We start from the raw sequence: 19,035 nt of genomic DNA, 5'->3' as shown, positions 1-19,035 counted from the left end.
GGCACTCCTGATAGTACCCTTGTCTATGATGCACACTTGCCACCGAGGACAGCGTACTGGGTTAAGAAGTCTTTGGGCCATTCACATACCTGGGAAACTGTTCCGTATGCTTGTACTTGCCTTAACAATCTGCAGTGGCACACTGTATCAAATGCTTTTTGGTAGTCTAGGAATGTAGAATCTGCCAGTTGCCCTTCATCCATAGTTCGCACGATGTCATGCAAGAAAAGCGCAAGCTTAGTTTCACAGATGTGATGTTTTCTAAAACCATGCTGATTCGTGGACAGAAGCTTTTTTTGTCTCAAGGAACTTTATTATATTCAAACTGAGAACATGTTCAAAAATTATGCAGCGAACCAATGTTAAGGATACTGGTCTGTAATTTTGCATGTCTGTTCTTTTACCCCTCTTATATACAGGATTCACCTGCACTTTTTTAGTTGGTTTGGACTTGTGCAATAGTGAGATTCGTAATAAAAGCGAGCTACATAAGGGACCAATAATTTAGAGTACTCTTTGTACATATCTATCCAGTGCACAGTCCACTATTCTTTCAAACTTGGACCACATTTCTAATGCATGCTCCAGTACAAAGCAATATATCTAAAGTTCCTCAATTAGATATGATGCCACTGCCTGTTCCTCAGTTTCCAACTTCTGCATTTGTATGTGATATAGGTTAGATGTTTGCAGTGCATCTCCATGTCAGGTTGGATGTAGGTAATGGGAGGATGGTAAGGAGTAGCCAATTACAAAATCTAAAGTGGATGACCTTCATATGTTGCCAAATATGAATTGCTCTCATTGTGTGGACAGTTCAGCCCTTTCCTCACTTTCTGTTTTCATCTCACATTCACAGTTTTGCCATTGATGTCTATATAGGTAATATACTGAAACGTTTATTAATTATTTCATTTGAAATGTAAAGCCTTTGGCTGTGGAAGTAAACTAGTCTGCAGTGTAGCCTGAAGTCTAGGTTGGATTGAAGGTGATAGTTTTGTTATGTAAGACTAAGCTAACAAATCTCAAATGAAATCTTGGTAGTGCTGACAGACTGATCTGTAGTGTCACACAAGCTCTGTGTTATGTTGGAAAGCAATAGCTTTATTTGCAGTCAACAAAGTGAACAGTGAGAGCAAGTTAACAACATACATCCTAGAACTGTGCTGACTAATCACTGCGGGTCATTCATGGGCTGTGTTAACTAATTTCATATGCGCTTACAACTAATTTTTGCAAAGACAGTATCATTTGCTTGCATTCTGAATGCCAGTATTTAGAAGTTGACATCACATTAGAAACTAATACTTACTTTTCCCATGAGTGAAACAAAATCATACTATTAACATGTCACTGGCTGCTAAAAGCCAGGTGCTAATGTGCTTTCTTCATTCCTCTGTCTTTCTTTACAAATATTAGCAATATATGCCTCAAAATAAGTTAGTGGACAGCATTCAAACTTTTACCCAATGAATTGCAACAGTACCATTCATAATTCTCTCTCTCTCTCTCTCTCTCTCTCTCTCTCTCTCTCTCTCTCTCTCTCTCTCTTTCCCTTAATAAAAGTCAGAATATATGCGAATCAAACAATGGAAAAACCAGGATGGAATGTAACAATATTAGAGAAGGAAAGCTGCTACTCACCATATAGCGGAGATGCTGAGCCGCGATAGGCACAACAAAAAGATTCACACAATTATAGCTTTTAGCCATTACATATCTTTTAGCCATTAAGGCCTTTGTCAGCAATAGACACACAAACACACACACAAACACACACGCAAACACACACACACACACACACACACACGCAAACACACACACACACACACACACACACACACACACACACACACACACGAAAATGCAACTTGCACACATGTCTGCAGTCTCAGATAACTGAAACCACATTGCAGTGTAATTTCAGTTATCTGAGACTGCTGCTGTCTATTGCTGACAAAGGCCTTAATGGCCGAAAGCTATAATTGTTTGAATCTTTTAGTTGTGCCTATTGCGATTCAGCATCTCTGCTATATGGTGAGTAGCAACTTTCCTTCTATTATAGAGTATGTACGAAATGTGAGGAAAATCCAAAACTTGACAGCTGTAATAATTTTCTCATTCTTAGGTTAGAAACTGGCTGTGTTAATTCCCAGACTGAATAACACTTATGAATTTATAGATAAGTACCATCAATTGAGTCAAGGTCGTAAAACCACTGTCATATATAAATATTTGTATCTTGATGGATTCGGAAATTTCAGGGTAAAAAAAAAAAAACAACAAGGAGATAATAGCATTATTAATTAGTAAGGAATAACTAAGCCATGTTATAGTTTATTAATCAACAGCTGACAATTAAAACACACACACACACACACACACACACACACAATCTCTCTTTAATTAGTAGACACACAAATTCTGATAAATACTGTGGAATGTAATTTTCTTCCACATTCGCCCAATGGACAGAAAACAACATAAATTACACATAAAATCACTGAAGGTGCTTGTATGCCAAGTCATTATACAATAGGTAATTCATATGAATAGGTACTAAAAACCTGATATAAATGATGGACGAGATTAAATGTCAGTGCATCAATAAACTAGCAGCAAATGATGAGAAAATATTGCACACAATTTTCTTAAATACAAAACTTGTGACACTAAAGACCAATGATAAGGAATTTGCATATTGAGCTGCAAAATATAATAAATTTCTCTGTATCAAACAGTGTACGTAAAATGAGGTACAACGCTGCTTGTTCCACGTATAAATATTTTATATGATGCATGAGACTGAATGAAAGATATGAAAAACCAGTAAAAAAAGTTACTGGAGTACTATTACTGTGTCACAGTAACAGACTGTCTATCACCGTATAACCAGTCTCTGAATAGAAAATTCTCTCTAAAAAATTGACAATTTCTATGTCACAAATTTCTTTTCCACTAAGCCTCTATCTTCATAAATTTTGTATAAAACCAGTTTTCTGTGATAATATTGGCTGCTTGACATGGACCGGCAACTGATTCCACTTTCTCTAGAGTCCTGTCTTCTGAAAAGAGGTAGCCTCATTCACCACTAAATACTGCCAGTAATTTTCAAACATTAAGTCTGTATGTTACAGTCACACAAAAAATGTTCTGTTTTGTAGCACATGTATGAAAACAATCTGAAAAAAAGAAAGAAAACACCATTACTGTTGTATATAGATAACAAAAAGGTGTAAATTAATTACTGAGAGTTTGTAGACTGTGTGTTTCTACAAACAAAAAATTACTTGAATCAATAATTCAGGAACTAGGATCAGCCAATGCAAACAGGAAATTTGTCTGGAATTCAGACTTAGAAAACCTTGGCCACATTCTTCACATGGAGCAAGATTTCTCAACTTCATGTCACTGGATGGAATGGGCTAGCTGAAAAGAAATTTACATGCTATCATAGCAGAAAAATGTCATTATTCAGTTCCACAATTCTTAAGTGGTGACACAATTAACTCTGGAGAGTAAGTTGATGAACTACTACAAGTGGCTGTAAATTAAGATTAACTTAAGTTTTTGATACTATATGTGTGTCTCAATTATGTTATTTGTGAGTCTGATGTCCATTAAAATAGTGATTTATGTATGCGCATAATGAGATAATAAAACTGATTTTGATTCAGAAAAATGAAATGGCACATTGTTCACCTTAGATGTTTTATGCTGTTTTCTTTTATCAGTTTCTTTGTTTCTTTTGGATGGTTATCACTGCTCTTAAAAATGCTATATGAGACGAATGTGTTTAAAACATATCAGACCAAAAAATGCATGGAACACAAAGTCAAGACATAGAGGCTGACTAATGACTTACACATAAATCAATGCGCCAACCATCTTTTGTGGGAGGCAGAAGGTGCATGGGATAGGAACAGGAATGTAACATGGGTACTATCGAGTTCATGTGGAGACTGAGCCCATGAGATTTATGGTAACCTCAATATAATAAAGTTTCGCCATGCACCCACAGTGAAATCAACAGAAACTAACAGTAAATAATGTTTATTAGTTCACTATTGTTCAATATTGTACCAATAAAAAATATTACCACATGTAAACAATCCAAAAAGGAAGCAATCACAGAAAACTACAAACACAGATCTCAGAATACAGATCAATGCTGAGTTACACATTCATAGAAACCAAAGAATTGGGGAAATCTTGTTGCTTTCATGATGATGGAAGGCTGTGGGCTCTTCAGATGACAAACACTTCATGTAGAAAAATGAATATTTGTTTATTCCCTTCTTTTTTCCATTCACTCTGCAGTAGTTACTGGTTTCAAATTTCAAATATACAGGCTACCAATTTCAGAGCCAAAGGCCTCCATCTTCAGGCATCTCAAAATGATGTACGAACTAATTTAGATCTATATCTCTACTCCTGAAGCCATCTTATAGTGTGTGATGGAGGGTAGCGATGGTACTACTATCATATTATAAGTTCCATTCACAAATTGTGTATGGAAAGAACGGCTGTTTATAATGTCTGTGGCTTTTTCATCATGATCATTTCACAAGACATTTGTGGAATGAAGTGATATGTTGCTCAACTCTTCTTCAAACACACACTCTTGGAATTTCAACATTATGCTCACTTTCAAAAACAGTACCTCTCTGGTAGTGACTGCCACTGGAGTTTTTCGAGCATATCCATGATTGTCCTAAGACTCGATCAAACAAGTGTATTGCAAGTCACTTCTTTTGTGGATGAATTACATTTCCTTAAGATTCTTCCAATGAATCTCAGCCTGGCATCTGCTTTTGCTACAATCTGTTTTATGCGGTCATTCCACATTTGGTTGCTCTGGATGGTTACTCATGGGTATTTTATGGTTGTTACCAATACGGTTTCCAATGATTTCTCATCAGTAGCATAATCAAGCAGTAATGGGTCTCTTTGGCTATTTACACATATTATGTTACATTTATTTATTTATGTTCATGGTCAACTGCCAGCCACTGCACCAATCATTGCTCCTTTCCTATACAAAACACCACTGACTGCAAAAAGACTCACGGAACTTCCCACGTTACTAGATCAATTATATACAGGGTGGTCCATTGATAGTGACCAGGCCAAATATCTCACGAAATAAGCATCAAACAAAAAAACTACAAAGAATAAAACTCGTCTAGCTTGAAGGAGGAAACCTTATGGCGCTATGTTTGGCCGGCTGGGTGGCACTGCCACAGGTCAAACGGATATCAACTGCATTTTTTAAATAGGAACCCCCATTTTTATTACATATTCGTGTAGTACGTAAAGAAATATGAATGTTTTAGCTGGACCACTTTTTTCACTTTGTGTTAGATGGCGCTGTAATAGTCGCAAACGTATAAGTACATGGTATCACGCAACATTTCGCCAGTGCGGACGGTATTTGCTTCGTGATACATTACCTGTGTTAAAATGGACCATTTACCAACTGCGGAAAAGGTCAATATCGTGCTGATGTATGGCTATTGTGATCAAAATGCCCAACGGGCATGTGCTATGTATGCTCGGTATCCGGGACGACATCATCCAAGTGTCCGGACCGTTCGCCAGAGAGTTACGTTATTTAAGGAAACAGGAAGTGTTCAGCCAGGTGTGAAACGTCAACCACGACCTGCAATAAATGACGATGCCAAAGTAGGTCTTTTAGCTGCTGCCGCGGCTAATCCGTAAATTAGTAGCAGACAAATTGTGCGGGAATCAGGAATCTCAAAATTGTCGGTGTTGAGAATGCTACGTCAACATCGACTGCACTCATACCATATTTCTATGCACCAGGAATTGCATGGCGATGACTTTGAATGTCATGTACAGTTCTGCCACTGGGCACAAGAGAAATTATGGGACGACGACAGATTTTTTGCATGTGTTCTATTTAGCGACGAAGCGTCATTCACTAACAGCAGTAACGTAAACCAGCATACTATGCACTATTGGGCAACGGAAAATCCACGATGGCTGCGAAGTGGAACATCAGCAACCTTGGCGGGTTAATGTATGGTGCAGCATTATGGGAGGAAGGATAATTGGCCCCCATTTTATCGATGGCAATCTAAATGGTGCAATGTATGCTGATTTCCTACGTAATGTTCTACCGATGTTACTACAAGATGTTTCACTGCATAACAAAATGGCGATGTCTGTCACATAGCTTGCGTGCAGTTGAAGTTGTATTGAATAATATATTTCATGACAGATGGATTGGTCGTAAAAGCACCATACCGTGGCCCGCACGTTCACCGGATCTGACGTCCCTTGATTTCTTTCTGTGGGTAAAGTTGAATGATATTACAGAAGGAGAACTACTCGCTGTTGAGAGGAATGTCATTACACATATTGCCAAATGCATTGAGGTTGACTGACATCATTTTGAGCATTTACTGCATTAATGTGGTATTTACAGGTAATCACGCTGTAACAGCATGCGTTCTCAGAAATGATAAGTTCATGAAGGTACATGTATCACATTGGAACAACCGAAATAAAATGTTCAAACGTACCTACGTTCTGTATTTTAATTTAAAAAACCTATCTGTTACCAACTGTTCATCTAAAACTGTGAGCCATCTGTATGTGACTATTACAGCGCCATCTATCACGAATTTCTTTACGTACTACACGAATATGTAATAAAAAATGCAGGTTCCTATTTAAAAAAATGCAGTTGATATCCATTTGACCTATGGCAGCGCCATCTAGCGGGCCAACCACAGCACCATCTGGTTTCTCCCTCCAAGCTAGACAAGTTTCGTTCTTTGTAGTTGTTTCGTTTGATGCTTATTTCATGAGAGATTATGCCCGGTCACAATCAATGGACCACCCTGTATATTACAAACAATAATGGCCGTATAACTCTCCTTTGGGGTACTCCAGAAATTATCTCTACATCTGTCAGTTTCATTCCGTTCAGAATAACACATTGAGTTCTACCTCATGAAAAATACTGAATCCAGTCACAAATCTGGTCTGATATTCAATAAGCTTGTATTTTGTTCACTAAATGGCAATGCAGAACTCTGACAAGAGCATAAGAACATGGCTTCAACCTAGATGCCTTTGTCTATGGTACTCTGGATTTCACTGATGAACACAACGAGCCATGTTTCACAAGGTCTCTATTTACAGAATACATGTTGGTTTTTGTAGAACTGATTTTCATCCTCCAGAAACACGGATGTGTGGGTATCGAACATGTTATATAATTCTTCTACAGGTTTACGTCAGCGACACAGGCCTGCAGTTAACTGCATAAGTTTGGCAACCCTTTTTGATAACGAGAACGTCCAGTATGTTTTCCCTATCATGAAGTAACCTTCATTGTTCCAGCGACCTATGATGCATTACTAATAGAAGGGAACAAGTTCTCTTGCATAACCTCCGTAGAATGACACACAGGTATATCATCTGCTTCAGAAGGCATACATGTTATATCCTTATTCATTTAATGCAAAAACTGTTTTTCTTGTATCAACAAACACAGTTAACCTTGTCTTATTGACACAGCTGAACTACATAAGAAATTGGGTATTATGATACTTTATGAATGTGCTATAAAGCCAGTACAAAAGAGATAACTGTAACAACGCATTATCCAGCAAGGCAAAGTGTACATAAAAAGTTACAAAAGAAATATAAAGCCAAAAAGTGTCAGGACTGTTCTTAGCTATAAATAATATATCCTCTCTTACTCGACAGCATTTTGTGTCACTGAAACTTGGAAATATCTCAATGGAACAGCTGCTCACAATTTTCAGGTGATGACAATATTGTTTAAAACTTCAAGGTACAATATTTATTTATCAATAGAAATCACGAACTGGGATGTTCTATAGTATTACTTTATATTTTGAACCAGTTTTCAGCCTATATGGGCATCCTTCATTTATCCATCCACTTATTCATTTCATCAAGAAAGGGAACCTTTAAGTATGTAGAAAGTGTCAAGGTATACACCAACAAAAGATAAATTAATCGTAGAACCTTAATCTGTCTATCACATCCCTGCAAACTCCCAAGGTAGCACTAGCATCTTCTGCACCCGTATCCTGCTATCGCTCCACCTCTCCACCCCACACCTCTTCTGTGTCCCTACTACCCATCCCAGCAAAGATCACTGCTCACGTGAGACACAGTTAGGCCTTAGTGCCATGTGTGTGTGCGTGCGATATGTTCGTGTGAATGTGTCCGAGTTCTGCTGTCTGTGTCTGATGAAGGACTTGGCTTGATAGCTGCATTGTGCCTTCTGCAACCAATGGCTACGCTATGTGATGAGAAGCAATCTAGCCTCTTGTTAATCTGTATACTATATTATACACTGTATTAACAGTAAACTATCGCTACACTGCTTAATTATATTCACACCTACGCTATCTAAACCAAATCCAGAAATTAGAAAGGAAGCTGCTTTTCTCAATTGTACTACAAAACTGCTGTTTATATCCTTTTTCAAAAAAAATAATTCTTGCATCTGTACTTGGTGAGTCTTATTTGCAGTACATTACTACCTTTCATGTAGCTTCATAACAAACACTGCTACTTGGCATGGAGCTAACAGAACTTTCCAATTTCTGAATCTAGACATGCATATTTCGTAGAAACAGTCGCAAATGAGGTACATTTTTAATTTTCTTTTGAATTAGTAAGGATTCCCAATGTCTTGGTTTATGGTGAATGGAAGTTTGTTGATAATCTTCCTCTTGTAATTCCTTTGACTGCACTGTTACCTAATGTTGACAGTTGTCTGGCACACAGATTTGCCTGTCTGTACAGTGTAGTACTGTCTTCGTGTAGTGTTCAAGAAACAGTTGTGTCTTCAGTGAACGAACCAATGGCATATGGGTGCACCGATAAAGAGGTTTGTATTCAAGTGCTTCCCAGCTGAACCAGTAAGCAATGTTATCCTGCAGTGACATATAAGTTTTTGAATGAACTTTCAAAGTACTATAACGGCCGAGAGGTATCCACACACAGGAGTTCTTCATTGTGTGCATTTCCAGAAGAGTCAGGAACTATTACTTTTTGTGATTTATTTTTACATAATTTGTGCTTAACAAAATGTGTGTTGTTGAAAAAGCAGACATACTACAGTGGTGACAAGGACTTCTTGGAATTGCAACCCACCCCATGTCGGAACAAGACTAGCCAGGCAGTCCTGCTGAGCATTTCAAGCATGAAGGACATGCAGTTTTTTGAGCTGTGGAAAGAACAGCTTGAGCAGCAGGACGAGCTTGTACTGAAGCTGACAGATTCTGCACAGCTGAAATCACATCTGGTAAACCTGGCTTTCCAGTGACATTAAGTGCTCTGAGCAACAGCAATGCTTGCTATTATTTCCAAATCCACAGCTCTATTATCTTGTGCAAAAATTGTCCTCTTTATCTGACCATCAGCACCGCTCCTCACCACTATTCACTTGTTTTTAAGTGAACATTGTGTAACAAAAATGAATGTGGGGGCTGCCATTTGTTTAGATGTTCTGTAACATCGCAACATAACATCAGACAGTTATGCATCATTGATGGCAGACTTAAAAGACCTGACAAGAAAATGCAAGTTTACGTGTGTGTGTGTGTGTGTGTGTAGGCGGGAGGGGGGGGGGGGGGGTGGAGCGAGGGAGCTGAGGGGAGCGATGACCTCACTCCACTCAGTCCCACACAATGTGGAGAGCATCTCTTCTGCAGCCCCCACGACAGCTCGGCTCCAGGATACCCTGGTCTGCAGGCAATCAAATCTAAGGCTGAAAGAGGCCTGGATGGCAGTGGTGGGAACACAGGTCAGGTGGCGGAAACTGGAGGCAATACCTTGATGACATCTAGGCCTGAGAGTGGCAGGCACTCTGCCGGTACACCCTCCATGCACATGCCCAGCAGTGGTACCTCGATCCGAAGCATTTATCTATCCCTGGATGGGGAAGCTGGTGGCAAGGCCAGACTCACCCCTGTGGCTGTCGCGGCTTGGAACAGCTAACAGTGGAAATGGAGGTGGCAAGTGGAGGAGGATGGGGGCAGGATAAGCTCTTCTTCTGCCAAAGAGTGGGAAAACTGGGTGTGGTGGAAGAACAGGGGAGAAAAAGGCTATGGGGCACAGCTGTGTAACCACAGAGCTGGTTCTGGTGTCGGATGACTGGCAGTCTCCAGAATCAATCGTAAAAATCTGCGGCCTCTTTTGCCGATGAATGTTGGCTGGAACCCAATGTTCTTGTCAGCCGAATCCCCAGGCCCACATCGCATGCCACCAGGCTGGAACTTTGGAGAGGCGGGAGGAACAGAGGGGATGGGTGCAGGCAGCAGTAAATGTAGTAGAGAATGGAGTTGGAGTCTGTGTAAGAGCTTCCAAATGACATTGCCCAATATGAACTTACATAAAGTCAGCACATCTTAAGTGGATGAATCTTGGATGTATTTCTTCATCTACTGTTGAATGTCTGAATGAACCTCTCTGCCTCTTCATTCAACTGGGGATGAAAAGGAAGCAAAAGATGTGCTTCACTCCATTTCTAGTGCAGAAATTCTCAAAAGCCTCCATCAGAAATTGTGGACTGTTGCCAGTCGCCAATGTCTGCGTCACACCCTCAATGGCAAAAATCTACAACAGCATCGTCAGTGTGAATTCCACTGTGATTTTATGGCAGTTGACAATATATGGGAATCTGGATAAAGCTTCAATAATGGTGAGCCATATGGTATTCAGTAATGGGCCTGCAAAATTGAGATGCATTCATTCCCAAGTTTTGGTGGGCACTGGCTAAGGTGAAAAAACCTGATTAGTGGCCAGCTGCTGTTCTGCACATTTAGTGCCTCGATGGATGATGCTCTCTATTTCTTAGTGGATGTCTGAAGCAGAGCGAGCAGCTTTGCCCTTGTAGTGCCCTTATGCCTCTGATGCAGCAAATGTAGGATCTGCTGTCGTAAGGCTGATGGAATCACAACATGAGGCACAGTGTGGTCTGTGGTTAAAAGAATAACACCATTGTCTAAAAGCTTACAGTGTCACAGCCCATAGTACTGGCAAAGAGCTGTAGGTTGTTGCCTGGCCAATCTCTCTGGTCACCCTCTCAAGACGAAGGTGCAAACCTGTTTGAGAACGGAGTATGCCTCTTTGGTGGCACTGATGCACACTCCCGTAATGGGAAAATTGTTCACAGCTTGTTGCGTCTCGTCATCCACAAAGAAGCACAGAGTTTCCTCCTGATCAAACATGTAGTCCAGCCCCAGGGGTAGTCGGTTAACAGCATTAACATTTACACACTAGGATATGGTTCTGAAATGGATGTCATAGGTATATCCTGAGAGGAACAATGCCCAGCACTGGAGACGATGAGCAGTACAATCTGTGATGTCAGCTGTTGTGTTGAACAATGAGATCAATGGCTTATGGTCCATTACCAGCTGGAACTTGGCACCATAACGGATGACATGAAATGCCTCCAAAGCGAACATAATTGTCATACTTTTTTCTCAATTTAGTCTATTTTATTTGTACAGAGGTGAGGGTTTTTGAAGTGTACGTGATGGGGTGGTCTGAACCATCAAGACAGCCCTCATCCTGTGGTCCGATGCATCCATTGCAACCACTATGCTTCCTTGGTAGGAACATTGCTGAACAAGATGCTGAGAGTAGACACTGTTTGAGATCCTGGAATTTCGTTTCACATGCAGCCTACCACATGAAGACCACTCCCTACTTACACAAGTGATGTAAAGCATGTGCTATCCAAGATTCTGCTGGAATGAATTTTCCATAATAAGTAATTTTTCCCAGAGGCTGGAGCTGTTAGAGGTTCGCCGGCCTAGGCACGAACGCAATTGCTTTGAAATGTTCCAGAGTTGGTAAAAAAAACCTACATGGGAACGGATGTTGCCTCAATACTCAACTGAAGGCTTAAAAAATCACATTTGCTTAGGATGGAATGTAAAAAATACCAGAGAAGGAAAGTTGCTACTCACCATATAGCGGAGATGCTGAGTCGTGATAGGCACAACAAAAAGATTCACACAATTATAGCTTTCGGTCTTAATGGCTGAAAGCTATAATTGTGTGAATCTTTTTGTTGTGCCTATCGCGACTCAGCATCTCCGCTATATGGTGAGTAGCAACTTTCCTTCTCTGGTACTGTCACATTTGCATAGGGTGTACTTTAATCTTAGCTCATGAAAAACAAAAAAGATTGACTTCAGGTTCGCTACATGCTGCTCAGTGGTATTTCCCATAACAACAATGTCACCAAAATAGTTAATGCACCCAGGCACACTGCGAAGAACCTCTGGAAAATTGCCAGGGAACTGGAGACCCCAAATGCCAACCACTTACATTTGTATAAACCATGCAGTGCTTTAATCACCAATATCTTCTGTGAACATTTGTCTAATGATAGCTGTAAATATGTCTCAGCAAGGTAAATTCTGGAGAAGAAGTGTCCATTCACCAGCTGTGCATGTAGTTCCTCAGGCTTAGGAATGGGGTATGTGTCCACGCCTACTTGAGAATTCACAGTGACCTTGAGAATTCACAGTGACCTTGAAGTCCCCACACAGTTTGAGTCTGCCAGATGGTTTCTTGATGACAACTGATTCGATGATATGGGTTTTATCACAGCCAATCTCTGCAACCTGCCTAATCTGCCCTTGACCTGGCCACAGAGTGACACCAGCCAAGGGAGAAAAAAGTGATGTCGTGCTCTAGGTTTCAGCAAAATGTGCGTTTCAACATTCTTTGCTTTTCACAGACCAAAAGGAAAAAATGTTACGGAATTTGGTGCAGAACACATCCAGTTGTGGGTAAGACCGTGTTTACTGTGTCACTGACGGAAAATCTAAAAGACGTCAATGTGTCCAGATCAAAAAGGTTCTCAGTATCAGAACTGCTTATGACTAAGAAAGTTGTCCCTGGGTTCCATTTTTGTAAATGGCTTCCATGGCAAAATTAATCTTTCAACGGGATGAGTTGCTTGTTTTAATTTACCAACTGATAAACTGATGGCTTGAGTTTGGATACGCGCGGATATGGGCGCTCTTTGTATGGATGCCCCAAATTGTAAATATGTTTGAAAATTGAAGAGACTGGCAGCAGCCCCTGTATCACCTTGAAAGCTGACTGTCCATCCAGCCAATCACGGAGAAATGTACAGTTCATCACAGGGACCTCCTTGAATTGATTGTGTGGAACATACAACATTAACATCCATTTGATCTTGTGATCATGAGACGGGAACAGCTTCCTGACAAACACATGCAATGTGACCCTGTCATGTGCATTTAATGCAATCCACCCACTGGAACAGAGAGTTGTCTCTAGCGTGCTTCTGAAAACAGTCCACGCAGGGTGGGTAAGGCTGTCACAACCTGCGACAGTGTGAGACCCACTGTTCCTGTGTGGAGGGACGCGTGTGATGTAGTTTGTATACTGTCGCAATGTCACCACTGGCTGCCAAATCTGCCATGTGTCTGGCTTCACTGTTTACCATGGCAATGTCCATCCAGGAATCTAAGCAGAGGCCCACTGCTTGTGTGATTTCGTATGACTCTGCTAAATGCAATACTTCATCTGACAAAGGGTCACCAATTTGTAAAGCTTTTAACTGAAACACTAGCGGGTGCTGCATAGACAATCGTGCCTCTGATCATGCCTTCTGCATAAGTTTTTTTGGTGGTATGCTTAAAATTACTTGCATTCACAACTTACCCCTGGAGTTCAGCCACCCAAGCTTGATAGGATTGACTTGATTGTTTGCAACATTGGTAAAACTCGAGGTGAACAGAAATCACTACAGTATCTTTGATAGGGAGCACTTAACAAAGAACGGATTTCGCTGAAAGTCAGTTTACTAAGTTCCATCAGGGAGGACAGCTTGCACAACAACCAATAAGCTTGTGGCAGAGTCCATGACAAGAAAAGGGATTTAGCAGCATCATAGTCATTTTCCTTACACACCCTAAAACGCTGTCACAGCCTTTGTTCATAAGAGTCCCAGTCCTCTGATTTCTCCTCGTGTGGCGGGAATGGCAATGGATTGACCTTCGGCTGCTGCAGTACTGAGGCCACGACATCGTCAATACGCTTTAGACTTTCTGCTTGATGAGCTGTCAGCTATCACGTAACAGTGAAAAGAGATAGTTCTGCCATGGTGACTGGAATGAAGGAAACACTGGTGACCATTCAGCAGACAAGGTCTGTAGCTCACTGAAACGTTCATTGTTCTAAAGTGTTACTCGAGAACCAAAATTTGCACGCCCATTTTCAATGTTCGACGCAAACATTGTCAGTCCACAGTCACCAATTGTGTTGTGGCATACAACACAAATGAATGTTGGTTTTTTATAATCAGTTTATTTGTAGACGACAAAACATGACAGCACAGTGTTCAATAACATGAAACTGCGCGAGCTGATACAAGGTCAGCAGTGTAACAAAGTCCAAATCTTGAGGGATGCACAATAAGTAACAGCTGCCAGTACAGCATAGACTGATGCCACGACATTCGTGTCAGCATAGATATAAACAAGTGTAGACATCAGTGACGTGGGTGGCACTGTTTTAAGTCAGCGCATACAGCCAGTGCAGATTTGTGCTGAAGGCCGATGGTGGAGCCTCTGGTGTCAATCTCTGCATCGACAGCTTGCGAGCCTTAGCCAAGTGCTTCGAGTAAGATCTGAGGTGTGCCAGTGTGGTCAGCTGTGTGTGCAGCTGGCACAGCCTGTGGTTCTAGAGCAAGGCGGGCAGCGAAAGGTAGTGGTAACTGTGGGTTTGCCACAATGTTAAACATAGTTGTCCACATTATAAAGATGTCTGTCAAACAGGTTCATGCCCGCGTCTTACAGCAAATGTTTGTCTGAGACTGCCATTCTGTCAGTAGTCGAGTGCACAAAAGCAAATAGATGACATCTCAGAGTCAAGTGCACCTTCATGCGATCTTACACTGCCAGCAAAAGTTTATGATACAACTATTTTAGTTCTCTTTGATACAGGGTCCTAGGACTCAATTTTTAATCAGCTTACATATCTCCGATAGAGGTATCAACCCTTACAATTGGTAGCAGGTACGCTGTGGGCTTATGCTCATCATGAAATTCTGAAAATTGGCCAGATAGCTCTGAAATTAATGTGTAAGCATTGAAATATGCTCACTATTTTTATATACTTGAATTTAGCATATTTCGTGACAGTACTCACTTTTCCGTGAAATGTTTATAAGATGATATTTGACTTTTCTGTGTTGGCTTCAGTCATCTAGTGAAAGTACGATTCTACAATGCTGTTTCGTCGGCTACAGAAATGACCTGGTTCCATGTGTTTGCCTCATTTTTGGTGCTTCAAATACCATTTCTTCGAATGTGGTTCCTTCTTGATGTTTATATAAAAAAAGTAGTAACATTATTCAGTTTTCCTGTTCATTTGCAAGTTATTATAATGGCGACCTGCACATTGTTCCACCGTCGCACACACCGAGAGTTCACTGCTGACTGACTACGGTCAAAGACGACTCCAGCATCAAAGACATTTTACACAACACACAAGCTTCTACTTGTAACCAGTCTCTTTGATATTCTTCGTCACATCTACTAATATTAATCAATATGCTGTCACTCTCAAAACACATAAGCAAATTAGCATAAAATAAGGCAAATTACAATTCACAAAAGAAATATTCTGACAAAAATATAAGAAAACATTTACAACCTCCCTCATTAGATTTGGTATCGACAAATCCGGTAGAAAATAACACATCTCCCAGATCCATTACAGCATGTAACCATAACCTTTCCTTCTTTGTAGTAACAGAACCCTCACCGGAAAATATTTTTTTCCGGGATATGTACACAGCCTCTAGATTTCCTATCCAACACTCGACCCAAGCAATTTTGAATCTTGTCTCCAGCCCTGGGAATGGCTTCTAAATGTTTTTCCCACATTACATTTAAAGAGTCGGCAATACCAAAATTTTTCCTGTGGACCCTGTAAGAATTGGATCCCTTAGAAAGTTAAAAACAGTTGTTTCCAATTGCTTATTGCAGATGGGCAACACCTTTAGTCCTGTTCATAAACAGCATGGAGCATTACACATTTGTGGGGACTTCAAAAATAGTGTGAATGCTCAATTGTTGGCGCCTCCTAATGAAATATTTTCAAAATTAACAGAGGGTCAATATTTTTCTGACCTTGCAGTGCTGCTAGCATACCAGCAATCTTTTGGAATTTTTGCGAGCAAATTATTACCGCTACGCCATGCTGTGTCACATTCCATAACCCACCTAACTGACACTACATCCTTGTCCATCCCTGCTCCCAATCCCTTGCTCCATGGTTCATATTCCTGCAATAGATCTAGCTGCAAAACCTGTATCACACATCTTCCAAGAACCACCTAATCCAGTACTGTCAAAGGCATCTGCTATCCCATCAAAGGCAGAGCCACCTGTCAAAGCAACCACATAATCCGGTAACTTAGCTGCAACCATTGTATCGTACTGTACCTGGGTATGAACACTAACATGTTGTCTGTCTGTGTTGAGTTGCCACCACCATACTGTAGCCAAGACACAGCTGGACCATCCAGCTGCTGAACATACCAATAGCAACATGATATCCCTGACTTCAACAACTATTTCACAGCCTGTGCCATCTGGATTCCTCCAACCAACAGCAGCTTTTCTGAACTACACAGGTGGGAACACTCCTGGCAACCTGTCCTCCACTTCCCCAATGCCCCCAGCCTTAACATTCACTAGCCCAGCCTTCACCTGCTTACCCCTTCTTGGCTCCCATTTCAGCTCTATAAATGCCTTTTATGCTGCCTATGCACCTGAATATTTCTTTCCCCTTCTCTTTTCTTTGGAACGGGTGGTAGTTGTCGAAGTGCAGGTATTGCTGGTGGTTAGTAGATGTGATATGGATGGAGGTACTGATGTAGCCATCTTTCAGGTGAGGGTCAACCTCTAGGAAGGTAGCTTGTTGAGTTGAGTAGGACCATGTGAAGCAAATGGGCAATAATTTGTTGAGGTTCTGGAGGAATGAGGATAGGGTGTCCTCACCCCTGGTCCAGATCACAAAGATGTCATCAATGATTCTGAACCAAGTGAGGGGTTTAGGACTCTGGGTGTTTAGGAAGGATTCCTCTAGATGGCCCATGAATTGGTTGGCATAGGATGGCTCCATGCGGGTGCCCATAGCCATACTTTGGATTTGTTTATAGGCAATGCCTTCAAAGGAAAAGCAATTGTGGGTGAGGATATAATTGGTTATGGTGACTAGAAAGGAGGTTGTTGGTTTGAATCTGTCAGGCATTGGGAAAGTTAGCGTTCAATAGCAGTAAGGCCATAAGGATTAGGGATGTAAGTATAAAGGGATGTGTCACCAACAGTGACGAGCAGGGCAACATGAGGCAGAGGGACAGGAACAATGGAGAGCCGGTGGAGGAAATGGTTGGTATCTTTTATATAGGAGGGTAGGTTCCGGGCAATAGATTGCAGGTGTTGGTCTACGAGAGCAGAGATTCTCTAGTGGAAGCACAGTAACTGGCCACAATAGGGCGTCCTGGGTGGTTGGGTTTATTGACTTTAGGAAGCATGAAGAAGGTAGGAGTGCGGGAAGTGGTAGAGGTGAGCAGAGAGATGAACTCTGGGCAGAGGTTCTGGGATGGGCCTAAGGATGTGAGGAGTGACTGGAAATCCTGCTGAATTTCTGGAGTGGGGTCACTGTGGCAAGGTTTGTAGCTGGAAGTATCTGACAGCAGGTGGAGCCTTTCTGCCAGGTAATCCTTGTGGTTCAAAACAACAGTGGTGGAGCCTCTATCCGCAGGTAGGATTATAAGGTCAGGTTCAGTTTTTAGATGGTGGACTGTGGTTCTTTCTGTGAATGTAAGGTTAGTTTGCATGTTGAAGGATTTAGTGATGATGGTGAGGCAACGTTCCAGGTTAAGGAATTTTGGACAGTTAACAGGGGGTGATCTGGGGGCAGTAGGGGTGGATCTCATTTGGATGCAAGAGTGAACTGAGTTAGGAAGTGTTCAACATTGGTCTTTGGTTGAGTCTGATTGGTAGGGTTGGTGGCGAAAAAGTGTTTCCACTTTAGGGACCAGCAGAAGGAAGAAAATTCTTTGGCAAGTTCTGCATGATTGAATTTGGGAGTGGGGCAAAAGGTGAGACCTTTGGAAAGGACTGATATTTTTATGGGGCTAAGGCTTCTGGAGGAAAGGCTCATGACTGTGTAACAGGTCTGCTTAGATTGTGGATTCTGTGTGGTGGTGGGAGAGAGAGTTTTGGAGAGTGGGGTAAGTGTAGTAGGTCTGCGAGACAGGGTTTGTCAGCTATGAGGGGGCATGGGGAAGGTTTGGAGGTTGTTATAGTGGTGGTGGACGGTGGTACACCAAGGTGGAAGTAGGAAGTGAGCAGGGTGGAGAGTTCTCCACTCTCTACACTAAAAGCCCTAATGCCCATGGCCTTACCGCTATTGAACACTACCTTTCCCAACGCCCAACAGATTCCGAACCAACAAACTCCTTCCTAGTTGCCATGATCAACTATACCCTCACCCACAATTATTTTTCCTTTGAAGGCATTACCTACAAACAAATCCGAGGTATGTCTATGGGACCCGCGTGGCACCATCCTATCCCAACATATTCATGGGCGATCTAGGGAAATCCTTCGTAAACACCCAGAATCATAAATACCTCACCTGGTTCAGATTCAGTGATGACATCTTCATGATCTGGACTGAGGGTGAGGGCATCCTAGCCACATTCCTCCAGAACCGCAACAACTTCTTGCCCATTTGCTTCACCTGGTCCTACTTAACCCAACAAGCCACCTTCATAGATCTTCACCTTCACCTCAAAGATAGCTACATCAGTACCTCTGTCCATATCAAACCTACTAACCACCAACAATACCTCCACTTTGACAGCTGCCACCTGTTCCATACCGAGAAGTCCTATCCACACAGCCTAGGCACCCGTGACCATCGCATCTGCAGTGACAAACGGTCCCTCTC

At 41.5% G+C, this 19,035-nt stretch overlaps 1 protein-coding gene across 7 annotated transcripts in view; it reads right to left on the bottom strand.

The window, feature by feature from the left end:
* Positions 1–2,321: 2,321 nt before the first annotated feature.
* The window catches only part of LOC126412829 (uncharacterized), a 120,416-nt gene continuing 103,702 nt past the window's right edge, over positions 2,322–19,035 (bottom strand). For 5 of the 7 annotated variants that reach the window (XM_050082655.1, XM_050082654.1, XM_050082659.1 and 2 more), the window contains one exon: positions 2,322–3,182. The gene's annotated coding sequence lies outside the window, so the exon portion shown is untranslated. Of the gene's footprint in view, positions 3,183–3,290; positions 3,430–15,216; positions 15,388–19,035 lie in introns of all 7 variants that reach the window. The other 2 variants (XR_007575352.1, XR_007575351.1) reach the window with 2 other exon arrangements.

Source organism: Schistocerca serialis, chromosome 7 (genome assembly GCF_023864345.2).
Source record: "Schistocerca serialis cubense isolate TAMUIC-IGC-003099 chromosome 7, iqSchSeri2.2, whole genome shotgun sequence".
NCBI lineage: Eukaryota > Metazoa > Arthropoda > Insecta > Orthoptera > Acrididae > Schistocerca > Schistocerca serialis.
This window is presented reverse-complemented; position numbering and strand designations above follow the sequence as displayed.